Here is a 27,389-nt window from a genome sequence, read left to right on the forward strand (position 1 = left end):
GAAAAAATGCACGTGTCGGTTTTTATATATTTTTTAAATATTTCCTTTTATTTTGTACATACAGATGTGCATAGTTTTTCCTTTGCCATAAGATCACATTATATACTAACTATCTTTTTCCTGTCCAATTTTGACCTCTCAATTAAGGTTATTTGCAATACATGTAGATAATATATATTTATAAAACTCCTTTATAGTTCTGGTTCTAAGTCTTTTAAGAGACAAAAAAAAAACAATAATACTACTACTGGCCAGTAGAATGAATATAATATTTAATTATTTTTAAATATAGAACATCTCTATTAAATTCTGAGAATCACCGATGTCGGTGTAGCAAACGTTCGTTCACATCACGTCCACACAAGGTAATTCGTACGAGGAACGACAAAAACGCCTTATTCAAACGTGGAACCTACATATGAATACTAATACGCTACGACGAGCAGAATCGAATTCAAATAGATCTTTTTTATACGCGTCACACGCATACCGAAGGACGAAACGCGTATAGTCCAATCGGGAATTCGTGACGTCCTGTCAAGTATTATTCGACCTGTTTAAACATTTTTTCATATGAGTAGCCAGTTCTAAATTTGAAAAATGAAACTAAAAGCGAACATGCTGCCATTTTAAATATCTCTATTTTTTTTTACGATTACAATGGCGAAGCAATGGCTGACTTGTGGCATAATAACCATCGCCAATAAACTTGCAGAGCACCATAGACATCATAGAAATTGTACTATGTAGTTACTTATAAGTCTTACTAATCTATTATAGAATGTCTTGTATAAAAAACGTGTTGTATGTTAATAAATTATATATATACATATATAGTGAAGTATTTAAGGTAAAGATAGCGCATGCTCGTCCTTATGACACAATCTATGCTCACTTCAAATTTTATGAGGACTTGCTCAACCGTTTAGTGGTAAGAAGGTAACAAATAAAGAGATAGATACAGTTACAATATAATGTATAAATAAGAACCATAGTTAACTAACCTGAGTTGATGCTCATCCTATCATCCTCCACTGACTCTGTCAGCGCATACCGTTAGCGCAGTCGGCTGCATCATATGTCGGCTGATACAATAAATCTAAAAAAAACATATTATATTATAATTACATGCATATTGTTGGCATAGACAAGACTTTGTCATAAACGGATGTGTAAACCAGGAGGCCTGTTTAGCATACTAATTTAGTTATTGCCTATACCGCGCTGCGCCCACAGTGCTCGCCCACATTTAAGAATGAGTATTACCACAGATATCTAATCTATAGCCATTAGACAAGCTACTAAGTCGTTTACCACTGTTGCGAAATCTTATTGCGTGATTGACAGTAGATTAGGTACTTACTGGTAGAAAAAATACATTACCGAGTAATAGTTGTCTATATAAAAATATATTATTATTCGATTACTTATGTATTCAATTTTTTATGTTGCTTATATATAAATGTAATCATATTACAATAAAATAACTAACGAGTCATTTTTGGAGGCAATTATCACAATGGGGAATATAAATTTCTATATTATTAACATATTTACATGTCCTATTATCGTATAAAATAAATCTAAATAAAAAACTTTACGTTGTTTAAAAAAAATATATAGATACTTCTATATTTTTCTTCTTATCATAAAAAACATCCATTTTTTTTAATGTTGTAATAAACTTATTTTACCTATTTAAATAGTTCATCTCTTTTTCTTATATTAAAAATAGTTTCAAAGAAAGAGACAAAACATACTTCTAGTTAAAATAAATTTGTAGGTGCTTTTATATTAGAAGAAATGAATAAGGAGTACAGTAACAATTGAATAATGATATTTCCAGGTCGAATACGAAAGAATTATTTTCTTTGGTACTTCTTCATAATAATAATATTGTAACTAATAGTTGCTATTCGTATATAGACGAAATTTGACAATAAAACATTTCAATTGTTAAGTTTAAACTATATTAATGTTCTATTTTCAAACGTCGATATTTTTATATTTGACAGTCGGCAGCCATCTTGTTTTCCCGCCAAATCTCTCTGTTTATGGTAGTCTTTAAATTATTATCTATTAAAAAAATATAATCTACAATATATTTATGCTAACTTTAGCACTGCCTCGTCCGCGTAATTTTCGTAAAAGTGGTAGAAAGTTTTTCCTTTAATATAATGATATCAGTCACTACTCAGTACATTACTCAGGAATACTTAAGCAATTAGTATTTTAATTAACTACAATTATAAACTAACGAACATCAGACGACAAATTACCCTGTCATCACAGACGAACCCGTGTATTAAAATATGCGAAACTGGAAGCTTGACTGCGAAGAATGTAGTGTGTACAGGTGTCCTGTATAGCCAGGGTTGTCGATCTTAAAACGTTTAGTCTCGTATGGAGAATAATTTATGTTTTTTTTATACTACAATGGTAACAAATTATAATTTAATAATTTTATTTAATAAAAATATTATAATAAAATGGTATGCAAACAAGCATACGGCATCTGATGGTAAACGGTTACCGTAGCTTAATGTGTCTCGTGTATTGACACAATTTTATATATATATATATATATATATCAAATCAAATCAAAATATCTTTATTGATATAGATCTATTACAGACTCTTATCACATGTTAAATCTACCGTCAGTTCGGAGTGCAAGCCAATAAGACTAACAAAAGACTACTGTTATTCTTTTCAAATGAGCTTGTACATGATTACAAAAATATAGATCCATTTTAAAATTCAATTTGCGCAAATGTAGTGGCCAGCAGCGTATGCTATTGCAATTTTGTCAAAAGTAAATATTTTATCAGTGGCCGTTACCCAAGTAGACCAGTTACCTACAAGCATGGATGATAATGATGGGGGATGAGAGATCTATCGAACACTAAAAACAAGTTTTCAATCAATACCAATAGTTTCTAGGATTAATAAAAAAACCTTATAATATTAGTAGAGATGATGTTATCGTATCGAAGTTCGAAAGCCTTTTTAGTATCGAAGATCTTTAATACAGCCTCGGTGGTCTAGCGGTTGAGCACACCGCCTTACTTCCGACGGTCGCTGGTTCGATTCTATATATTATATGTATGTATTTACAAAAAAACTATGTATTTGTATCAGTTCACAATCAGCTTCATTAGATGGCACAGTGTGAATTGTCCTAATTCATTCATAATTTAACAGCTTTGCTGTTGTCGGTGTTGCTACCGCCACCTTCCACGATTTACTATCATTCTTTTTAGCTGTTGATACGACAAGACTCCAACTTTTTCTTTAACTTGCTTGATATAGCTGTGTCTAGGTCTTTCCCATACTATCTTTGCATCTATTTTTCCTTCGATAATGTTTTTAAAAAGTTCGTCGTGTCGTATCAAATGCCCTAACAAAAGTGTCCTGATATTATTATTATTGTCTTTGATTTTGCTGGGTTTTTACACTTATCATTATTATCATAATAATCCTCGTACGGTTGACATCCTTGTGTGGTAAGAGTCATTTCATCGTGCATCTGTGCAATATTTTAACGTGACAAGACTGGTCCCCTACCATTTATGTACAAAGTAATTGCTATAGAAACTCTATTAATGGCTTATTCAGTCGAGTGATCGACTGGACCGGTCTCGCGGCACCATATCGAGTCGTACTCTCATAAAATGAAAATCAGTTAAAATGTTCCAGAAACTAAAACATCATCCTGATCTGTATGAATTTCCACTAAAACTTTTTCTCTAACTAACTAAAAATAAAAGTTAACGAAGCGAAGTCTTCGGAGCCTATAACCACAATCGGGAATCGAGTAATTCTCTTTATTTTAAACGAAATTACAAGTGAAGCCAGCTTTGATCTTGAGGTCAGGCGTTGAGCTCGCGTAAATTGAGTTATGGGCTAACGAGCCGGTTGCCCTTTTTGGCTTTTGGGAAATCGGACCAACTATTACAAAGCGATTACTGAACGACTCAATAATTGCATTTAGGTACTGGCCAAATTGATCAAATAAGATTTAGCCATTTGCCCTTATGTCTGGCTATAGTTGTTATATCAAACACTAGCTATATTGCGCGGTGTTACCTGCTTGAAATCAAGTACCTATATATGAGCCACTGATTAACGTTTCTTCAAATAGACTAAAGAAATTTTAAAATCGGTCAAATAGTTTTTTATGTTTATCAAAAACAAACAAACAATTAATTAAATCTATGTTCATTATATAGACTAGCAATAAACATTAGATTCATATGGATGCAATAATTATAGTTGAAAATAAGCATTCTACAGGTATAGGAATTGTTAAAAACTTTTATTTTATTATAACATTACAAACAAAATATTTTCCTTTATAACATTGGATAGATAAGGATAGAGGATAGAGGAGAGAGTTGATACTCTCTCCTCTATCCTCTATCTAATATATTGTCATAAACTATATTCATTTATGAAGTTTTCACGTTTCTCGATATTATTATCACCACAATATTCCACGATATCTTGTATAGCTTAGGATAACTCAGTGAGGTAAATTTTCATACCTTTTTAATTCCATCTATAATTACCAACACTCTATCATTGTGTATTATTACCATATTTAAATATTAATTTATTATTTTTTTATTCAGTTTTTCACAATGCGTTGTACAGTGGCGTGTTATAGTCTGGGGCGACTCGCTTGATAGCCCGCCAACAGTAAGTTTGAATATTTTTGTGTTAGATTGTTTAATTAGTGTGTTATAAGCAAAGTTTTAAGTATCTCTATATTTTATAAATATTATGATTATGAATTAAATTATTTTAAATAAACTACATTTAAGTACGAAAGTAATTCTATAAAATACTAGGTGTCCCGGTATGTTGTTTTGCTAGATAAATTAATATCACTACTAAAATATAGGGGTTGGTGATAGAAGGGTGAAAATTTATGAAGTATGAATAATGAATGAAAATAATAATGATACTTGTAGAGACGTTTATTATAGCAAGGTGCAGTGACAGAAGTATAAAACGGAAATGTATAAAAAGAACTCCCATATTTTAAATGTGGATAAACGAATATAAAAACTGCCAGTGATTCTAATTGTAGATCTAAAAGTACGTAACTTTTAATGCTACATTAAAAACAAAAATTGTCCAAGAAATAAAAAAAAATGTTAGATGATTATCACCCTTATCACTTAGAGATATGAAATATAGATAGTAGTCGATTATTAGATCTACTGAATATATACATCAAATTTTATAAATATCGGTCAAGCCATTTCAGAGGAGTATGATAACTAACACTGTGACACGAGAATTTTATATATAAGATTTGTCAAAGTGTAACGCCAAAACTTTGCGCGTGGTATATTTATATCGATAATGCACGACATAGCCTAAACAGAACCGAACGCTCGAACAAAGCTTTCGTTCATTTGTTTAACAAAACAATCAACAATGCACCTGCAGATTTGAAATTCGAACCTCATCACGTCGTTATTTTAAATTTCGAAAAGCGCAACTCAACGAATTTGTATTCTCGAATGTGAATTTGATGGTAACGCGTGACTTTTTTATATTGAACGGTTTAAACAAGCAACAGTCACAAGAAAACATTTTTTGTATGAAAGTGTGTAATCATTTTTTATAACATTGCAACATTTTAATTTAATTTGTAATTTAAAACTTCGAGTTAGTGTACCTGTTAAGTTTGGCTAAAACTTGTATCGAGAGCCGTAAAATAATAATAATAAAAAAAAATTGTAAAATCAAAAACGAATCTTACGCTCTTTGTTAATAAAATTCAAAATAAGTTAACTGTTTATACAGGTAACTGTGTGTATATAAGTCGATTCTATATAAACATTGTCGTTTCTTAGAAGTAACATATTATTATGAATCTGTACCTACTAATTTCACTGCCATATCTTTCAACAAATCGAAACATGAACATGAACAAGAGATAATACGGGACAACCTCAACTCATACAACTAACAGACAATGTTTCGCTTTATGTCATGAAGGTAACCATAAAGCATAAAGTAAGGTTGAGAATAAGCGAGCACCGATTCTATAAAGTGTAAAAAAATACCTAAATAAAATGTCATATTTTTTTTCTATCAATGTTTTTAATTATTATTTATGATTAATGTATTTGAAATATATTTATATCGACAGCTACAATAAAAGTCGTATGTTATATATATTTTTCTATAACTATAGTTAATAGTTACAGAAAAATATACATAACATACGAAATCTCTTTTATTATATAATTATGTAAAAACACTGATTGATAAAAAAATTACGTCATATTATTTAGGTACTTTTACAATACCTAAGAAGGTATTTATAGAGTTTTTATTGTATTTAAAAAAATGGCATCTACATTAAAATAGATTTCCTATGCTAATTGTATTTTTCTTTTAAAGCCTTTAAAACTGACTGCTCATTAGGAGGGCCATTTGCTATCCTCCCCCAATAATAACGTTTAGTTATCATCGCCGGGCTTCATTCACTCTGTGTATTAATTGATTCATTCATTAACACCATTACCAGGTTATAAGTGAAGCGATTACGTCGCGGCGCGAAGCGGCGGCGTGCGCTCCCCGCGAAGAACAATGTATTTTTTTATTTTTTTTTTACGTATATAACTACTCGCATAATTAGAATCATAATAATTAACAATGGCGACGTAGCTATTAAGATTTCTTGGCGGTAACTTACAAAGTTTCAATATTTGAATCCTTTACAGGTTATTGTAGTATACTATGTAGTCTATTACTAATATAATAAATGTCCATCTGTCTGTTTGCTATGTAAGACTAAACGGATTTTAACGAAATTTTTGCGTCAAGTTTGTTACATTAAAATTGACGTAGACTTGATTGATTTATCCCAAATAAGGACTAGAAAGAGGATGAAGTAGGGGATGAAAGATTTTTTTTTAAGATAATAAAATCCTACATCCATCCCCGTATAATCTATATTTTCATTCCACTTTTTTTAGATAAAAGGTAGCATACGGGTATTCTAGTGACCTTTCTACATCTAATTTCAGTAAGATCGGTTTAGACGCGAAAAATTAAAGCAGACAAACTGACTACTTTCCAAATTTATAATATTAATATAGAGAAAGACAATGTTAACAGACAAAAAGACCTAAAAATAAGCCATTGAGTAAAGCGTGCATTAATAAGGAGTTCATTATTAGAAGCCTTTTGTGTGTACGACTCTATTCACCTGTGCTTTCACCGTGACACGTATTTCTTAAGAACCACCTGTGTCTTGTCGCGATTGTGTCCTTTGTTGGAAAACTCTGTACGCAGTACGAGAAAGCCGTCAAAGGCTGTATAAATTGACATTTTATAGCCACACTAGCTGTTGCCAGCGAGTTTACTTGCTTTGTTTTAGCTGAAAAATTCGCGGTTCATTGCTAAATATTAGAGTAAATAATAAAAGGTTACCATAGTAAATGCTATAGATAAATGCTAGATTAGGCAAAAACAAATTGCCTTTTTACTAATTTATGATGTTAGAAATTTGACACAACTGGCTGACTTGTCTTAGCATTTAATAAAACCTCGTAATGAAGAATTATAATTTATGATGACCTACAAATTCTTTTATTCTTCAAATAGCATAAATAGATACATATACACCATATTTCACTTAAAACTGGTCAATAACAATCACCTTGGTAGTGAAAAAAAACCTTAATTAATTAAAAGCAAAAATTTCGAATTACCTGTGGACGATTCACAGACGCTACTCGACACAATAAAGCACTTATAATGGCCGGCACACTAAAAAGAACTGTGTAAACCTCACAGGTGGCTGCACAAGACTGAGAACCGATTTATAAAGATATCCCTTGCCCTCTTCGACTATTCCACGCAAGGGCGGTAGAGGGGAAAATGAAACAAACTTGGGGGAGCACCGAATGGACGTTTTATATGTAGGGCAAGGTACAACGAGGCAGGTGGACTGACACTGGCAGTCAGTGAACGCATCGCCTACCTGCTCGAGGAAAAAGAAATAATACCTGAGATCGGGTTCGAAATTCAAATAGTTTATTGGTGTGAGTGGCCGGTTAGAGATTTTTTAATATATTCTGTGGCCAGATTTAGAATATGCACCTAATAATAATATGAATTCATCATGGATTCTAAGAACTGCAATTTAAATAAGTTGTATTCGTAGGTATCATTCAAAGTTATTTCTTTTGAGAAACGATTCATTAAAATTCTCAAATATAAATTATATTTTAATTTATAGATCCATTTATAAAAATAATTGAAAATGTGTGTAACATGAAAAGTATAATTGTATAGTTGATATTATTTTTTTAATTGTAATTTAAGCGTGCTTGACCACAATCTGATCTAATGTTACAATAGTTAAGGTAAATACCAAATACCTAAAATACGTTAAACACATTTTAGACAAAGAAAAATCACAGTACTCATTGAATATAATTTTGGTAAGTTGTCTAGTTCGTTCACACAATTAATGTAATCGCTCCTCCTACACAATGCCAACAAGAACTGACCGTTTACCCATACTTGGCATTTCACGTGTCATTAGTCTAGTTAAACGAAGAGATTGACCATGGCGGCGCCATAATTTGCATTTATAATACTAAATACGTGTATATTATAGTAATCGATTCAACTTCATTTGCATTAATAAATAAATAATTCACAAAGAAATCATATCAATATTTGTGACGCCAAATGCTGGAACACGGCTGTATAAATTTATTCTTTTGCTCCATCCCGTATATAAAGTAAATTACAATTATGTTATTTGGCGGGAAACTACATTTTTGTATATGGAATTGCAGTGGCAAAATATAGTGTACCTAATACCAAGAAAGTAAGGAAAGTACGTAAAAAAAAGACAAATTAATTGCATTATATGAAGAATAAAAATCAATTAGTTAAACAAATTATAAACGTAACTATAAATAATATAAAACACTTAAGGAACACTGGACCAATAAGCGTCTTTCATCATGGTATTGTATTATACAATAGTTTCTAGTATTAATATTTTGAATACATTTTAAGACATAAAAATTTTACAGGAATTCTATTTTCAAATTATTATTTTGTTTAAAGAAAACTTACTACAACTTAGATATACAACAAAATATACACCTTATAAATAAAATAGAAATTAACAATTAAAATTTCACTATGGAAATGTTTGTGCGAAGATGAAAAATGTAGTAGTGTTTTTAAAATTAAAAACATGTTTACGTAGGCTCGGGTAAATAACCTTATTATGGTTTCCACACATATATGATAATAGACCGCGTATATATATATTGTCTATATTTAAACATAGCTACCAATGTTTTTTTTACTAATATATATTAGTAGCTGACCCGGCAAACGTTGTTTTGCCATATAAATTATTTCTTAAAATTATTAATGTACTAATATCGGTATTAAAAAATAGGGGTTGATGGTAAAACGCCAAAAATTTAGAAGTACTTAATAATGTATCTTTAATACCATATCATAAAAGGGAGAAAAATATTTTTTTTTCACATCCTTTATTGTAGAGGTATAAAAATAGATAACAACCTATTCCTAGACCTACCGAGTATACATATAAAATTTTATGAAAATTGGTTAAGCCGTTTCAAAGAAATATAGCAACTAACAATGTGGCACGCGTATTATAAATATAAATATATATATATATAGCTTATTAATAGTGAGACAGGTTTGACAAACAAATTTCGAGTTGGCTGACTTCAATAATACCTGCCAAGGTGAACGAGGCAAACAACTATAAAGTAATAGTATATATTTAAATATATACTATATGTCAGATATATAAAAAGCGCCCGAATGACTTCATAACGTCATACTAATTATTAACGTGAAAGTTAATAATATAATTTTATTTATATATTGTAGTTAGTATATATATCAATATATATATACCGGCCACGCGTTGCTGTGACTAACAGTTTGTTTATATATAAAAATAATTTCCAATAAAACCTATCTTTTGAGTTGGATCAAATTGGTTGCACAATGCAAATCGGTTCAGCAGTTTAGGAGTCCATCGCGGACAAACAACGTGACACGTAAGTTTTATATATAAAGATATATAGGAATAAAAACCTAGAACCTGTAGGTAATTTTTTATACAATAACGAAATACTGTTATTTTGCAATTTATACTTGTTTCGCAGGTTATAAGGTAAATATTGTCAAATTGACTATACTTTTTATACCTAATGGGATATCTTCGCTATTTCTAATCCGATTTTTATGATTACTAATTTTAAAAATTATTTGACAGCATTTACTCCTAAGTTGACACAAGTTAGAGATAGTTAATATCTATATTAAAATTTTTAATTGAAAGCAATTATTTATTTTCACGATTGCGATAGAGAACATAACATTAATACAAAAAGCATGGCGTTCGTAAGCAGCTAAAATGTCCTACATGAATAAATAATTTTTGTTTTTATTTTAATTTGTTTTTGATAAACAAAATAAAACAGGTATCTTTCATTAGAAATTTAAATTTGATTTTGATAGAAATTGGATGAAATAATCAGAATAAAACAGCTATCTTTCATTAGGAAATTGCAAAACAAAACACAAAATGTTCGTAACAACAAAACCTCTAAAGCTGAAGTGCTTTAAGTAATTCGAACAATAGCTTATCTTCGGTCACGCTCGGATATTTTTTTCTTGCATCTACCTGTAATTATCTCTTTGTTTAAACCTATTTGAAACCGTAAAAGGTTCCGTGCGTAACTTCAGCTTGAAATTCAACAAAGAGCATTAAAGTTTTACGTGCAGGTAAGACGACCGGATTCCCGGAATGGTCAGTAAATTTTGATAGTCCACCACGGATAGTATCATTAGTAAGGAATAAGCCACATACAACAGTTATTTAAAAAGAATACGAGCTGTGTACTTCACAGTTTTTCTCAGCTCGAAAGCACTCCGAAATGTCAGATGATTTGACATATCATAAGAGTCTGTAATGGACCTACATGAATAAACATATTTTGAATATAATTGAGGACGGTTTTGTCTCATTGAGGTATTATGTACTAAAAATGGTAGGTACTATAGAAAAGACTGCACTTGCTGTGACTTTTCCAATTGAGGTGATATCACGACAATTGATGCTGTTCATGCAAGTATGATAGTCCTCAGTAATGTATCATATTGATATGAAATAATTTATATGCCGTAGTGTGTAAAAAAAACAACAATACAGTACATAAATAATAAAAGAACATTTTTAGTGTATTCGATGTTGATCTTCATTAAAATAATTATGTCAAATTTAAAGAATTCGGTCTTATAACGCTATATTTCTAGTACTGTATTATATCTCAATGGAAATATATGATATTTTATTTTATACGTAAAGCAGCAGGTAGTAAGTAGGTACTATGATATGCTAAAAAGAAATTATATTTATTGATAATTATATTTGAATAATTCAATTCCCAAAGTATGTTTTTGTAATATACATAGTCTGGCCATAAATATCGATACAATTAAAAATAAATAAAATATTCCATTTGTATTTGGAATCTGTCATTCTTTTATGAATGTTCATTGTGTTTTCTCTTTTTCGCGCCAATCGGTTGGCAAATATTTTTGTGAAATTAAAATGGAGTGGTGTGATAAAGAGAAATGAGTGACTGTGATTACATTACACAAAGTAAATATGGAGCCAAATACAATTATCATAGTTTAATCAAAATATAAGATAAAAGGAAATAAGGTATCTACTTAACTTTCGTAATAATCATATTAAATGTACAGCCATCTCATTTATAGCAGTTTCCCGCGATATCTGTGCATATCTTTCTACGCCTTGGAAAAATATAAATTTCCTTCTGTAGTGACTATCTAGAGGATGTTGAGTGGACTAAGTAAATAGATGACTTTTCTCCCGTTCAATTGCACACACAATTGATTTGGCACAGCAAATTCGACTATATATTCAAACTCATAAAGTTGAATATCCTAAAGTTATTCATGAACTACTACATTAATAGGCGGCTTGCCAGTTGGCGGGTAAATTGTAGTGTGGCGACACATCAGCGGATGCATATGGATATATCAGGTATGACTCGTCGGTTACATCGACCGGCTCGATCGTGACAACACTGCTAATTTATCTAGATATTTATGGTCACCAAACAAATTTGTCGAAACGAGACACTTAATAGAATAGAATAGAAATGTTCTTTATTCAAATTACCTTAATATAAGCAGTTTTGAATAGTCATTTACCTAATGTTTTTTTTATTCTACCGCTCGTTTGGAAAGCGAACTTACAAGAATACAAATTGCCAAATAGCAAATTTGAAAAAAAAATACATTATGATAAGAATAAATTAGTTTCATAACATTTTAACCAAATTAAATAAAAACTATATTACTCAGATTTAACTTGTAAATAAAAACTTTATACATATATGGGTAAAAATTCGTACCTAATTTTAGGAGTAAAATTTGTAGACGAAAGGTTATTTTTTTATTAATTGAATAGATACGACTAAGCTCACTTCGATGATCAGATCAGATTGGTCGAAAAATGTAGGCTGTATGCCTAATCTTATCCCAGAATCTCGGTACTGTATCAAATTTCACCGTGACTGAAAAAACCTACTTTCACATTTATGACGCCAGTTAATATCCAACATTCATTCAAATCAGATAGATTAATATAGATATTAAACTTAAAAAAACATAACATCTATATGTAATTCAATTTGACTGCTAATAAAACGAGGCAAGAAACTGTGCACGCTCTGTCGGAGAACGAATGTTCACACGAGAAATTCACGGTCACTGCCTATGTAAATGAAGATCGTACTAGTGACTAATTCCTGTGAGCCACACACCAATATACAGTTACTAAGAACAAAGGAAAGCTAACGAATCAACTGAGAATTTGGGTGGTGAACAGCGTATAGTTGGAAAACAACCGCTATGTACACAACACCATCCTCAAACTAGGTGTTAGGAACTAGACGAATGTATCCATAATTCTGGTATGCTGAAACACAAAAGAACTATAAAGAATGCAAGTCAGTAAATGCTGGTTTGCCTGAATTGTTTTATTTGTAAAAATACAACAGCTTAGAAATTGTAATTGTACATTGTAAATAAATTTCTTAAAAAAAGAAAAGAAATTCAATTTAGTTTCTTGATAGTTCTTCTCAAGTGAATTTGTGTACTCAATTGGACGGTAGAGAGAAAATTATAGTTATTAATAATAATAAAAATGTAACGTTCATAAGCGGCTAAAATGTCCTACATGAATAAATGATTTTCGATTTTTACTTTGAATTTAATTTGTAAGTAGATGTAATAGCGATTATAAAGTTTGGCCGACTTTGGTCACTGTCTATGTCTATGGTTCATAAATATAAACTATGTATAGTTAATTAACTAGTAGTATAAACATTCAAAATAGTTTCATTATATTACACTGTGTTATTAGATATAAAGGCAATTATATACAGAAAAATCTTTACAACAATCTTCACAACATATTTCATGTCACAAACTCATTATGAAAATTCATTATTTCATTAGTCAATATTTCCTGATTATTAAGGAAATTTTGACTCATAGGCATTATTGGCCGTATTTAAAGATATTTCACCATTAACCAAATAAGTGTAAATTATTTGCGATATTTTAAGTTTAATTTGGCCTCGCATGACATATTAACCCAGATTCAGTATAGGTATGTGGTTCATTGTTAGTAATAAATATAGTAGTGCGTAATGGAGTTTTTGTTCCACTAAAAAATGTAATCGTTAATATTTCTACACGAGGAAAGACTATATCAACAAAAACTATAAGAAATTGAACATCATTCACATTCAAACCAATCATCACTTCTCAGAGTCGTCACTACAGATTAGAGGGAGAAAAATATATTTAAGCCCCTCCAAATCCATACCGCTTTTCATATTAACTTCCAAAGACTAGAAAGAGAAAAACATATATAAACCTGTTCAAATCCAATTAACGCCAAATTCCTAAAGCATGGTCACTGCACGATGGTTAGATTTTTCCATGCACATTCCTTGGCGTGGGTATTCACACGGTACACACATACACGGTCAATGCCTACGTAAATAGACTCACTTATAAGGGCTCATATACACTGCCGACTATTGTATAAAACATACTAAAGTATGTTTAAATTTATACTACTTTAGAATACTTATAGAATACTTTACGTTTATAGACTTCACATGACGACATATTTTTTTTATTATCGTAACATCGCGACGAGGCGAAAGCGATCTGTTTGTGTGTTAATGTATTTTGTATTAAATGTCTGAAAGAATTAAGATCAAATCACGGAAAAGATTATTAATTAGGCGTCAATATATGGCTAAAGAAAGCCGAAGAAAATACAACACATAAAGGATCATATATTAATTTTGTGTTTATTTTCCTAACTAAACTACTATTATATTTCAGTAATGAATTTATTAATACAATAATAGAGGGTCTACAAATCGACAAGCATACTAAGTCTTATAACCATTAGTTAATACTAAAAATCCGATAACATATAAAATACTAGCTGTCCCGGCAAACGTTGTTTTGCCTTAAAATAAAAATAAAAATTTAGAGGAAGACTACCCCTAACATTTAGGGGGATGAAAAATAGATGTTGACCGATTCTCAGACCTACTCAATACGCTCACAAAATTTCATGAGAATCGGTCAAGCCGTTTCGGAGGAGTATGGGAACAAAAACTGTAACACGAGAATTTTATATATAAGATATTATAAATGGCAAATTGACATTTGCTTTTAAGTTTACATACAATAACGAAATGAAAGAAATCTAGTGTGCACATTTCTTAATACTCCTCAAACAATGGGGTAACGGGAATTTCCTGCACCACCTAATGAGAGCTAATTTAAAAAACTAATTAAAATTTCCCAACCCGGTCATTGATTGAATCTCTTAATTAATTCTATAACCACATGCATATTAAAATAATATTATATGTGATTGTAGAAAAACAATTGAATAAATTAATAGATATGTCAAAGTAATTTGGTACAAAGCTGATTTGGTAAAAGAAATTACGAATGTAGATTTAAAAAAAAAATTATCGTCTATGGGTCATACATTTCAGCAGCATGATTTACAAGCTATGTTTCGGCTGATTGGTGAGATATAGCAGTCAAACAGAATAAGGCGACAAAACACTAGCAATGTCTAATAACTACGTAATGTCCATATATTGTTCGTGCCACACCAGCCCCCAGTCAGCCCTCCGATCAATCTCCCATCTCATACAAATCTCAGGCGATAGCTGGCCTTCAGCCGCTGCATAAGTCTTTCTGCAACTTTAGAGTGTCATCTGCATCGTTTGGTGAAGCTGTGAAGGCCAATACGGCCAACAGCGTTAGAATAATAAAAAAAATACCATCACGTGATCGGTGTTATACAAAAAAACTGTCACATGATATCATGTTACGAGGAGGATATATAAACTCAAACAATGCACAACTATAACTACAACTATACACGAATTGTAAAACATATGAACATATCACATAAATATCTATATGAACATTATGTTATCTGTGATATGAACTTAGAATGTTCTGTTCATAACAAAATATTTATAACAATATTAAAATTTCAATATTTCTACACGTTTGTGTACAAATATTGAAATTGTATACAGTTCAAGAAACCGAGGAAGATAATATTTAATATGAATAATACATAATCTGGATACAGAAAAAAACAAACGACGCTCGACGCCTATGAATATAATAATATGTACCTACATGAAATCAAACAATGCAAGTATTATGTGAGAGTGTTGATGATCTAGCGGTTCAACACGCCACCTTTTGATAGTCGCAAGTTCGGTTCTCGCATAATACAAATATTTGTTTTCATGAGTATGATTGGTAGTATTGGTCTGGGTGTTTTGTATGCGTATTTTGTATGTTTTTAAATAAAATATTTATTTAAATTAAGTAAAGCTTATACTATGGGTATTAAACAACTGATACTAAATGTTTTAATATATACTTATGTAAAAACTACCTGCGTAATTTTTATAACCTACATATGTGTAATTTTAACTTATAAGCTATATTATTGCAGTTTAATTAAAATAAATTCAGTACTTTTTGCGTGAAAGAGTAACAAACATCTATCCATTCATCCACATTGAGAAACTTCCTCATTTATAATATTTGTAAGATCAGTTCTCAGTCATCAGTTATCAGTTGTCTATTATCCGTAGTACAATCTCTGCTTAATTTGTTCACTAGACTTTCTATGTATATCATATTTTGCGGGATTAAAAAATACTAAAAAAAAGAATACATATTAAGGACTAAGAATAAATTCACTGTTAGATTTATTTCAATATTAAATAAATCATCCTGAACAATTAACACACCGCCATCTAGATCCACGGTAAGCAGCGCTTATGTTGCGAATACTGGACAACTGATATAAATACTGAGATATATATTTTTTAAATATATATAGAAAACACCCAGATCTATACAAACAATCATACTCATGATTACAAATATTTATAATATAATTATGATAAAAACAATAGGTCAAAAAAAATAAAAAATTATACATATACTAAAAGCAAATACATAAACACATGCACATACATACACAAATACATATATATATATATATATATTATATATACATATAATATATATCAATCTATAAATAAATATAAAATCAAATATACCATATACATATCATATAACATAGTCTGACAATTGAAAACAGGGAGTGAACGTAACAAAAGATAATCAATTATATTGTACACACTAAAGACCAATATATAAGATAATATACATTATATATATAATAGAAAGGTTACGAGTAAACCAACCCGCGACCATCGGAAGAAAAACGACGTCCTATACCGCTAGACCACCGAGTCGTCTCTTATTTATTTGTCGAGACGGATTTTACTGTAGGTATTTTTATAGACGTATTATTACAGTGTTAGGGCTATAAAGATACGCGATAACTCGGTTAGTATATAGAATGCCAAATGTTCACCTTGACTGCTGACATTCAGGTTTGTACAATTATTAGAAACAAGAGACAGGTTCGACTAATTCCTTAGCGTGTAATCAAATTAATCAATATTAAAAAAAATAAAATTTAAATATCGCTGTTGCTATGTCTTGTTGCTTAGTTCATAATATAATGCATGGTAAATATGAAGCAATAAGTGGTCATGTAGAGAGGAGATTTACAGAGACATAGAATCCGTAGCAAAAATATCTACAAAATAACTAGATATATAATTTAAAATTAGAATTAATGTTCTAATATATATTTATTTTAATTCTAATATTGAATGACTTTTAAATCCCTAGTATCTTTATAAATATTTTATTTAGATTAAAAAATTCCTTATTTTTTAATCTACATTCGGAAAGCCTATCTCATCACAATAAGAACCAGTAATATCACATTTGGTAACATAAAAAATATGTAAAAAAGAAAAATAAAATAAATAGTGCACTTATTCCAAAAAATTTTATCTATTACAAAAAAAGACATTATACAAGAACAATATATTCATGGAAAATTATAGTTTAAATTCTTCGCAGTCTAGCGGTTTAGCACACTGCCTTATTCCGATGTCACGGGTTCAATTCACACATAATTCATGTGTATATTGCTTGTATTCCTCTGAATGTATTCTATGTGTATTATGTATGTATTGAAAATTGTATAACAATTAACACCAGCTCTCCTTAGCTTGGGACTAAACGACGCTGTGTTTATTAATGTTATATTAATTAATTAATTAATTATTATTATATTAATATATATAATCACAATATGTATATATATACTAATAGTAACGTGACATTTTAATCGCCCTGTTTTTACACCTTTTCCTTTATATGTACAGCAAAGTTAATACATGATTTATATATACACATGCATATATATTGTATACATATATATACAAGTAATATTGTTGCGCACTCAAGCAATTATGGACAATTAGGTACAAAAATGTCCCAGTTATTACCATTTCAGGTCATAAGTGGAAACCTGACGTTATTAAACATTAAACGTTGCTCAACACGATTCTGGGTTAAAACGTAACTTATTTATAAATACCTATGTCTTTACCTATCATATCAAAGGCGAAACTATACCGAAATATGGAACTCTCAAAATAAATGTGACTATATTCAGTTGTTTCCAAGTTTTAAGTTAAAGAATATTATACAAAAAACTATATACTACAGCGACAAATCACGTTTCAATATATTGTCATTAAATATTTATTATTGTGGCCTGTTAATTATAATCCAAAGTTAATTTATTTATGTATTATTCTGATGTATAAGCTATATTATTGTAAAGTTTTATCGAAATTCGTGCAATAGATTTTGCGTGAAAAAGTAATAATTATCCATCCATACATCTATCCATACATACCCTCAAATTTCGCATTTTAATATATGTAAGTTATATAAAATATAAATATAATTCAAAAAGTGCCAATAAAAATCGTAAGACGTTATCTACGCCTAGATATACATATATACGATTATACAAGTATTTTCCTTAAACTTTTGTTTGATATATTACGTAAATTAATAATTTAAAGAATAACTATTATAATATCATCTACTTTATACAAAATATGTCAAGTACAACTTAACAGGAAAAATATCAACCTATACCACCTACATCGATGAACAGGATAATACGTTTATTTGATACCAGTGTAGATTTTTTTCTGTATATATATACTCTAAAATAGTTATTATATTGATATAGTATAGATGTATATATAAGTTTTATAACAAAGCATTTATATGACTATAAAACATTTATATATAAAGTCAATCATAACCGGTGTATAAAACCGAAGTTTATAGTAGATATTGGGTATTCCAAATCAAAGATAAAGGCGTCTTTGACAGGACTGGTTTCTGGCCGCTTAAAGGATTATAACAATGACTTAAAGGAATATGAACAATTCAAAAAAGACAGAGACAACAAATGAGACGGACTGATCTAAGGTTATTAAATATATGTAACTATTATTAGACGATAATTCCTGCTTTTTATTGATAACCGTCGCAACGGCCACGTCGATATATTAAACCGTTCAACTAGAATTATACTTTACTATGGGTACATAAAGAATATTATGATTTCTCTTTATTAGAATATAGTTTTTTTTTATTTTATATTGTCATATAAGTGAACAATGTTTAAATTTTAATGATTATGGTAAGAGCAAGTAATAGAACGGAGTGAATTCCTACTTCTAACTAATAATGTAAAGAGTGTGATCGTTCGTTTATTACGTCTTCATCTCTTAACTGCTTTACTAATTTAGCACATATTTCATTTCATATGGAATATGGCATAAGCTACTTTTTATCCCGCTCAGTCACGTCAGGCGTGTCGAAGTTACTTGTTGAATAAAATTTAGAAAGATAAGAGCATTTTTTAAAGTGTTTTATTTGTTATCTATTACTACTATAGATTATTAATACTGTAGATTTGACGACCTCGGTGGTCTAGCGGTCTAGCATGCCGCTTTACGTACTTTACGTCCGATGGTCGCGGGTTCGATTTCTCGCACGGCACAAACATTCATGAGTACGATTGTTTGTATCGGTCTGGGTGTTTTAATGTATAATATGTATGTATGTACGAAAAAAATATCTATGTATTTGTATCAGTCATATAGTACCCATAACACAAGCTTTAGCTAGCTTAACTTGGATCTAGATGGCGCTGTGTGAATTGTCCTGAGATTATTGATATATTGATAGATTATTATAGTATATATTTTCACAAAATCATATACAAACAAATTATTATATGTATATATCGCTAGATTAATTGTATTTCAAGTAATTAACAACTTAATAAATGTTAGGTGTAATCGCCGCCCCTTCCCGTACACAAGACATCAACGCGTCACGTCATATCAACATTACAGTATTGTAATTGATTTTACACGCGCGCTTTCACATAGAAATTCACTTAATTATATGTATTAACTACACGTAGACGACGTATTTTCTCAGGAATTAACGTTTCTTTTCTATGTTTAAAAAAAAATGTGTTTTATAAATCTCGAATTTAAATAAATTTCTATTCTGAATGTTCTTATTACTGACTACAAATAAGGATCTCATATAAAAAAATATAGATACAAAAATTACCATTTGAAGATATAAATTTTTACATGAGCATTTTATTAAAATCAATGATCCGACGGCAATATAAATAGAAATAATCATTTTTTTCTGAAGTTTAAAGTTTCAATATGCTAAATAAATAATATTATTTGATATGTACGAAGGTACTTGTGATTGCAACATTAATTACATAAAAGATTAAACCGATTTCTGTCAATTCTCACTATACCGCCTTTAAAACAATAAACCTTTTTAACTATTCATTTATTTTATTTATTGCACTAATTATTACCCATTTATTACCACCTATGCCACCCTACTCACATTGTCTCCAAATTGTTTTATTACTGTATTTTATTCCAATAATATATACATAGACATTTGATTGTTTTTTTTTTTAAATATTAATTTCTATATAATGAATTCTATTTAATTCTTTATTCTGTATAATAATTTCAGTAATTTTGTGTATTAAGACTGTATTATAAATATTTTATATATTTTTTATGAATAAAATAACAAAATTTATTACATTACTTCAAAATAATTCTAAGTAGAGGTACTTAGAACATATATATAAAAGAATAGATCTATTGCTTTTATTCCACGTCTACCCTCGATTATTAATTTTCTGTTACTGATGTCGAATTTTGTTTAAGTATTAATAAATATTGAATATAACACAATAAAAAATTGCATGCAATAAGTAATGCAGCTAGAATTAACTCGATTTTATTATGAGAAATATAGTTTATATTAAAAAGATTAAACACGAATTCTCAATTGTTTTTTTTTCTTTATTCTTTTTATTATTAAGCCTACAATATTTTGTGGTTCTAAGAAGCAATTTTAAAGCACTTGAGGTAATAGGTAAAAAAGTATCTCCCAAGTGTCGCGAGTTCGATGCGGTCAAGGCTGCTGTGGGCGACCGCTAGCCAACGAACCCGGATGTGGGCAATGCCACGTAACTACCTACTTATCTGCCTAGCCATCACACAGACAAACGCCTTAAAGATCAAGATACTTGGCCAATTACAATTGTTGCTAATTACCAAGGTTTTACCTGGCCAGAAAAATTCTTTAACTACCGACAACTAATTTTAAAAAATTGGATTTGACTGATATTTTCGATGGAATAGAAGAAGTAATGGCGCTTCTCTATTTCTAAGTAAATAAGATAATAAAATAATAAATAACTCACCTAGCAGACGGCCGCAGACCTCGAGACGCATCCGGGTGATAATCCCAGACGCGAAATCTTGACCGCACGATTATCTCAACTTGGCGGCCAAAAGATTCTATTCAATACCGATACGACGACTTTATAGAGAGGGCCATTTTCACAAGCACGTAAAAATCACATAACGTGCAACGGACACTTGGGCGCATTGTGAAAAGGGCCCCGGGAGGACCGAGGGCGGCGTGTTCCGCCAAGTTAGAGCAATCGTGCGGTATGTGCACTGCTGCGCGTGCGCGGACCACGACTGCCGGCCCCGCGCCGCCCGCGCACCATTGGTCCTTCGCGCCACAGCCTCGCTGACGTCACGCCCGCCGATGACCCGACTCTTAAAATTCACCACGCCGACCACAAAACGACTATTCTGAATCATATGTTCGAATTTGAATTTAGAAGACACGCCATCCTAGGCACGGTACGAACCGTGCGTCACTTTTGCCGCGTTTTTGCTTGCAACAAACATGGCCGAATTTTCGCAATGGCGGCTTTCTCGTCGAGCCGGTTCAGTTTAGGTTTCTGTCTCTGAGATTTCTCGGCCCCTACGACGATCACGATTTCATGCGCACGATTTGACAATGTTTTGTACGTCCTGCCTCTTCAGGCAGTGTCATGCTACTGAAATAACCGGTTGTAAACACCTAATAATGTAATTTTCTATGCTGTTACGAGTCACTCTGTTTAGTGGCTCTCACTCAAGGTTGATTCTAGTTATTTTTTACGTTACACTTACTACATAAATGCTCGTGAAGTTACTTGCATAATTTAACATTCTTCAAATGAGTGTTAGCATTTTTTTCCAAGTTGTACAACATCTATTTTAGTCGAGTCAATTGAAGACATTGTATTCTCAACTTTGTCGGCACTCAACACCAACCATTAACTATTATTCTGAAATCTACAAAGATTACGCATACATAATGAGTTTTATACTTGTGAAAATAGTTGGACTGGCTTAATTTATTTAATATCAGGCCATTTTGCTAAATTTGTTATTAATACAATATTCTTATAGCTAATATTACTAATAACCTGAAGACAAAATCAGGCCCGACTATTTCAATAATTACTGCACAACTCCAATAGATTGCTACAGCAATGGTTTATTTATTACAATATGTCTTACGAAAATTATACAAATAACATTGTTAAATATATACTTAAGTGCTTGGTTCTACACTTATCTTTTTATATATTTAATAAACAGCGAATGAGGTTTAAGATTATGAAGTTACTGAATGGATTTAAAACCTCATTTAGTATTTTACTCTTCTTCTAATATATAAAATTCTCATGGCAGAGTCTTTATACCAAACGCTTTAAAAACTATTTCTCTAAGTCACACCCCTAAGAGTGATCTATCCCAATTTTATTTTGGACAATCTTATTGTATTTTTATTTGTTTAATGTAAAAATATACATAAAACTAAATTCACACTTTTATACCATTAACCCCTATTTTTTCAGTAGCGATATAAATTTATGTGGCATAACAACGTTTTCCGGGTCAATAATAATAATACATATAAAATAATAATTACAATTAATAATTATGTTAATAATTATATTATACCTTTTTGTACCACAATATAAACGTATATATATAACATGTATAAACTTATACGTTATCTGCTACTTAACATTTACAATGACAGCTTAATAGGACTTATTGAACGGCTACAAGTTGCTAAATAGAATTGTAGAATGGTACATGACATGCTATACTTTGTTGCTAATAAGCTTTTATCAGATTTTAAGTACGGACAGGGTGGCCAATTAAAGCGACAGATCGATATACGGTCAAATGCTGTCTGAATTGTAGGGCTGAATCAGTTTTTCGATCTGCAGACGTAATTAATTATTGCAGGCACTTTTGCTAACCGCAGACGGATTGTTCTCAGAAGTGTTATGAAGTATGTAAGGATGTAATAGTCATTTCTTAAATATAACTATTTAGTTATTTATGAAGATTATGTTAATCATGTTTTTTTTATAATTTCACAATAAGTGTAACTTGACATTGAGGGTGACGCAGCTGGAGTCGAGTCACAACGTAAGTTTCTAGGCGTTTATGGCCCAGGTACCCACCGTTTTTGCCCTACCTCGAAAAAAATGAAGATCCGGGGCTGGCTATCATATTAATCGACGTAGGTTATCTTTTATCTCAAAAAAAGTAGACAAAACTGCAAGTACCAGCAAAAACATCGTAACTAGTCACAACTAACCTGAATGTACAGATGTAAGTAAAAACAATACAAGTAATAATATACTCAACAATACTGACAAAATTTTGTGCACCCGAGTGAATCCGGAGTATGGCACTAGTTTGTAATAAGGAATCACAATTGAAAAATAGATAAATGAAATAAAACAATTCAATAATATTTAACTATAAACATTCTTATCAAATTTGAAACATTCAAAATGTAATATATCGTATTGGCTGTGCCCACTATTTAACCCTCGTGCAATTTGTTGCCTATGTAATTCTGATGTATAAGCTAAATTACTGTAAAATTTGACTATTATAAACTATAGAATCAAAATCCATTCAGTAGTTTTTGCGTGAAAGAGTAACAAATATCCACCCATCCATCCATACTCACAAACTTTCGTGTTTATAATATTAGCAACGTATTTACATAATAAAGATATTAGTCAAATTCGATCGTTAGTTTCTTTTACACAGTAATTGCTGTACGAATATGTAAAACGGAATACTGTAGAAGCGGTTCATCTCGTGCCTGTCAAAACAATTCATTTTCTATTATCGGCGCTGAGAAAGGAAGTATAAGTTATAAGTAAGAAAATGCAACGATTCCCGGTTATTTTCTGTTGCCAAACTTCTTTAATTCAGTTCCACTTTGGAAGACAATTTTGCTGGTAATATGAGGGCTGGACCTGTACATTTTATATAATACTAGCTGTGCCGGCTGAAATTTATAGAATAGACATGAAACTTATAGCATAAGTGTGATTCTGATGTATCTTAATAATATTATAAATGCGAAAGTTTGTGAGAATGGATAAATGTTTGTTACTCTTTCACGAAAAAACTACTTAACGGATTGTGATGAAACTTTAGAGTAATATAGCTTATATATCAGAATAACGCATAGGCTATATTATGTAAATTTCACGAAACATAATGATTAATCCCAAATAAGTGTAATGCAGGCGAAGTTGCGCGGGTGAACTAGTGAGCTATATTATTGTAAAGTTTCATCAAAATCCGTTTAATTCTTTTTGCGTGAAAGAGTAACAAACATTCATCGATCCATTTATCCATTGATACTCACAAACTTTCGCGTTTATTATCACCCGCGACTAGGTCCGTTTTTGAGATAAATTTAATAGTGGCTGTCATACACTTTAGTACATACATTTTATTGTTACATTTGACGGCCTCGGTGGTCCGCACTACTTCCGATCATAGCGGTAGTAAGGACTCAGTCTTATCTATTTCAGCCACGAAGCAGCTTACTTTGAATGCTGTGTTTCAGTTGCAGGGTGTAGGTAGTTAAATTACAGGGTAACGGGCATGACATCTTGGTCCTCTGGAATGGAAAATATGAGTACGTGATTTGTGACGTGATAACATGATAGTGCTATTCATGCAGGTTGTAGATTATGTAGTAAAATTACAGGATAAGAGGCATGACATCTTAGTACTCTGTAATGGAAAACTCGAGTGGTATCATGATTGTAACGCGATAGTGCTGTTCATACGTCATAGGCGACAGTTTTCACTAATACTTACCATCAACTAGCTACTATTCCAATTACTGTACTTAGAAATAAAATGTATTATGATATATGATATGAATATATATATAATTAATCAATGCACCTAAATTAATTGAAGATTTTCGTTTGAGTTTCGAACTAATCTTAGTTTATCTTATTAATATCATAAACCCGAATATTTGTGGCTGTAGATGGATAGATGGATGGATGTTTGTTACTCTTTCACACAAATTCTACTGGACAGATTTTGATGAAACTTTACAATAATATAATTTATACATCAAAATAACATATAGGCTATAAATTTCATGAGGATGAAACCGCGGGTACAGCTAGTGACTAATACTCAGCAATTTTAATTGGATGGTAATAATGACTTATCAGTAGGTTTCTAAGCACCATTGTGCTGTCATATCCATCATAATTCTATAACAGTCAGCTCAAAAAGGCCATAGTCGGTCGAATTCGTGCTAATAGTCTTGGGTTGACTCGGCTGGTCATAGACACTCATGAGTCATATGACTCACGATCCTGACTCTGGTGACGATGGGAGGGTCTCAGTCACGACCTCCCGCCTTCTATCGCGCAATAGAAAGTTCTAGAATCAAATAGCCTGTATAGATTTTAGCTATATAGGTAGAACTAACTGTTCTCGCGGATTCACCCGCGTTAAGTTTTAATACAAAAATATAGCCTATTTGTTATTCTGATATATAAGCTGTAAAGTTTCATCAAAATCCATTCAGTAGTTATTGCGTGAAAGAGTAACAAAGATCCATCCATACTCACAAATATTCTCGATTATTTAGATTGTGGTATAAACTACTTGCCGATGTTTTCTCACTAGACTACAGCATAAGGATTTTCATGAAGAGTATAATTTCATCTGGTAAATGGTTACCGTAGCCTATGAACGCCTGAAACACCAGGGGTATCACGTGCGCGTTGCCGACCCTTAAGAAATCTTAATATATATACCCTTCTTGATAAACCCCATGCTGTAGTATGTTGAACATGTTGTGTTCAAACATTGTTGTATTTCTACAATTTACACTGTATTCTCATGCAGTCTCCAAGTGCTGCTCCAATCAACAATGGTCTGGAAATCGGCGGTGCGGACGACGTAACGAGGCACCCAATTTAAATACCAACAAAAAGTTCTCAAATCACTTCACTTCGGATTTAGTCCGAGTTCATTGTGTAGGCGGACTTTTAATGGAGCTTGGTGCAAGGTGCAAGCGACCACCAACTGTTAACATTTATTTTAATATTTTTTTATTAAAATACTGCCTGTAATTGAAACTTTATATATTTTTTTTATTTATAACTCAAAAAAATACAATACAAAACAATATTCATAGTGTGTAAGTACAAAAGGCGTTCTTATCGCTTAAGCGATCTCTTCCAGACAACCTTTGGGTAGAGGAGAAAAGAGAGAAGGTAATTTATGTGTATGCTGAAGATACAATATCTATCTTCTTCTATAAATATATATAACTCAAAGGTGACTGACTGACATAGTGATCTATCAACGCAGAGCCCAAACCACTGGACCGATCGGGCTGAAATTTGGCATGCAGGTAGATGTTATGACGTAGGCATCCGCTAAGAAAGGATTTTGATTAATTCAATCCCCATAGGTATAAAATAAGGGATTATGGAGGATGTAAATGTATTAGTTTGAACCTATCAGTACCTAATGGAACGAATAAATTAAGACGAACAAAATAATTTTTAGTTCCAAATGTTGACAATAGAATATTGTGTACAAACAAGTTTTGTAGGACCTAATTTTGTACACACGCTACACAAAAGTAAAGCCGCAAAAACTATACCTAATTAATAATAATACTTCTTAACGCAAGCAAAGCCGCGGGCAATAGCTAGTATAGAATAAAGTATTACATATGAATGTGGATAAGGGCAGAGGAAGCCCGAAAAAGACATGGATTAACTGATGTGTGAAAGATGATATGGCAAGAAAGGGAGTAAATAACGAGATGACTGCGAACAGGGATGAATGGAAGGGAAAAACATGTTACGCCGATCCCAAATGTATGGGATAAGGAAGAAGCAGATGATGTAGAGTGGTGTAGTAACTAAAACAAATAAAGTTCAGATTAACTTGAATAATAAGCATGTAAGACTTGAAGAAAATGAGCCTTGGAAATATAAATGT

The sequence above is a fragment of the Achroia grisella genome, unplaced genomic scaffold (genome assembly GCF_030625045.1).
Source record: "Achroia grisella isolate CSIRO2021 unplaced genomic scaffold, CSIRO_AGI_Agris_v1 utg808, whole genome shotgun sequence".
Taxonomy (NCBI): Eukaryota; Metazoa; Arthropoda; class Insecta; order Lepidoptera; family Pyralidae; genus Achroia; species Achroia grisella.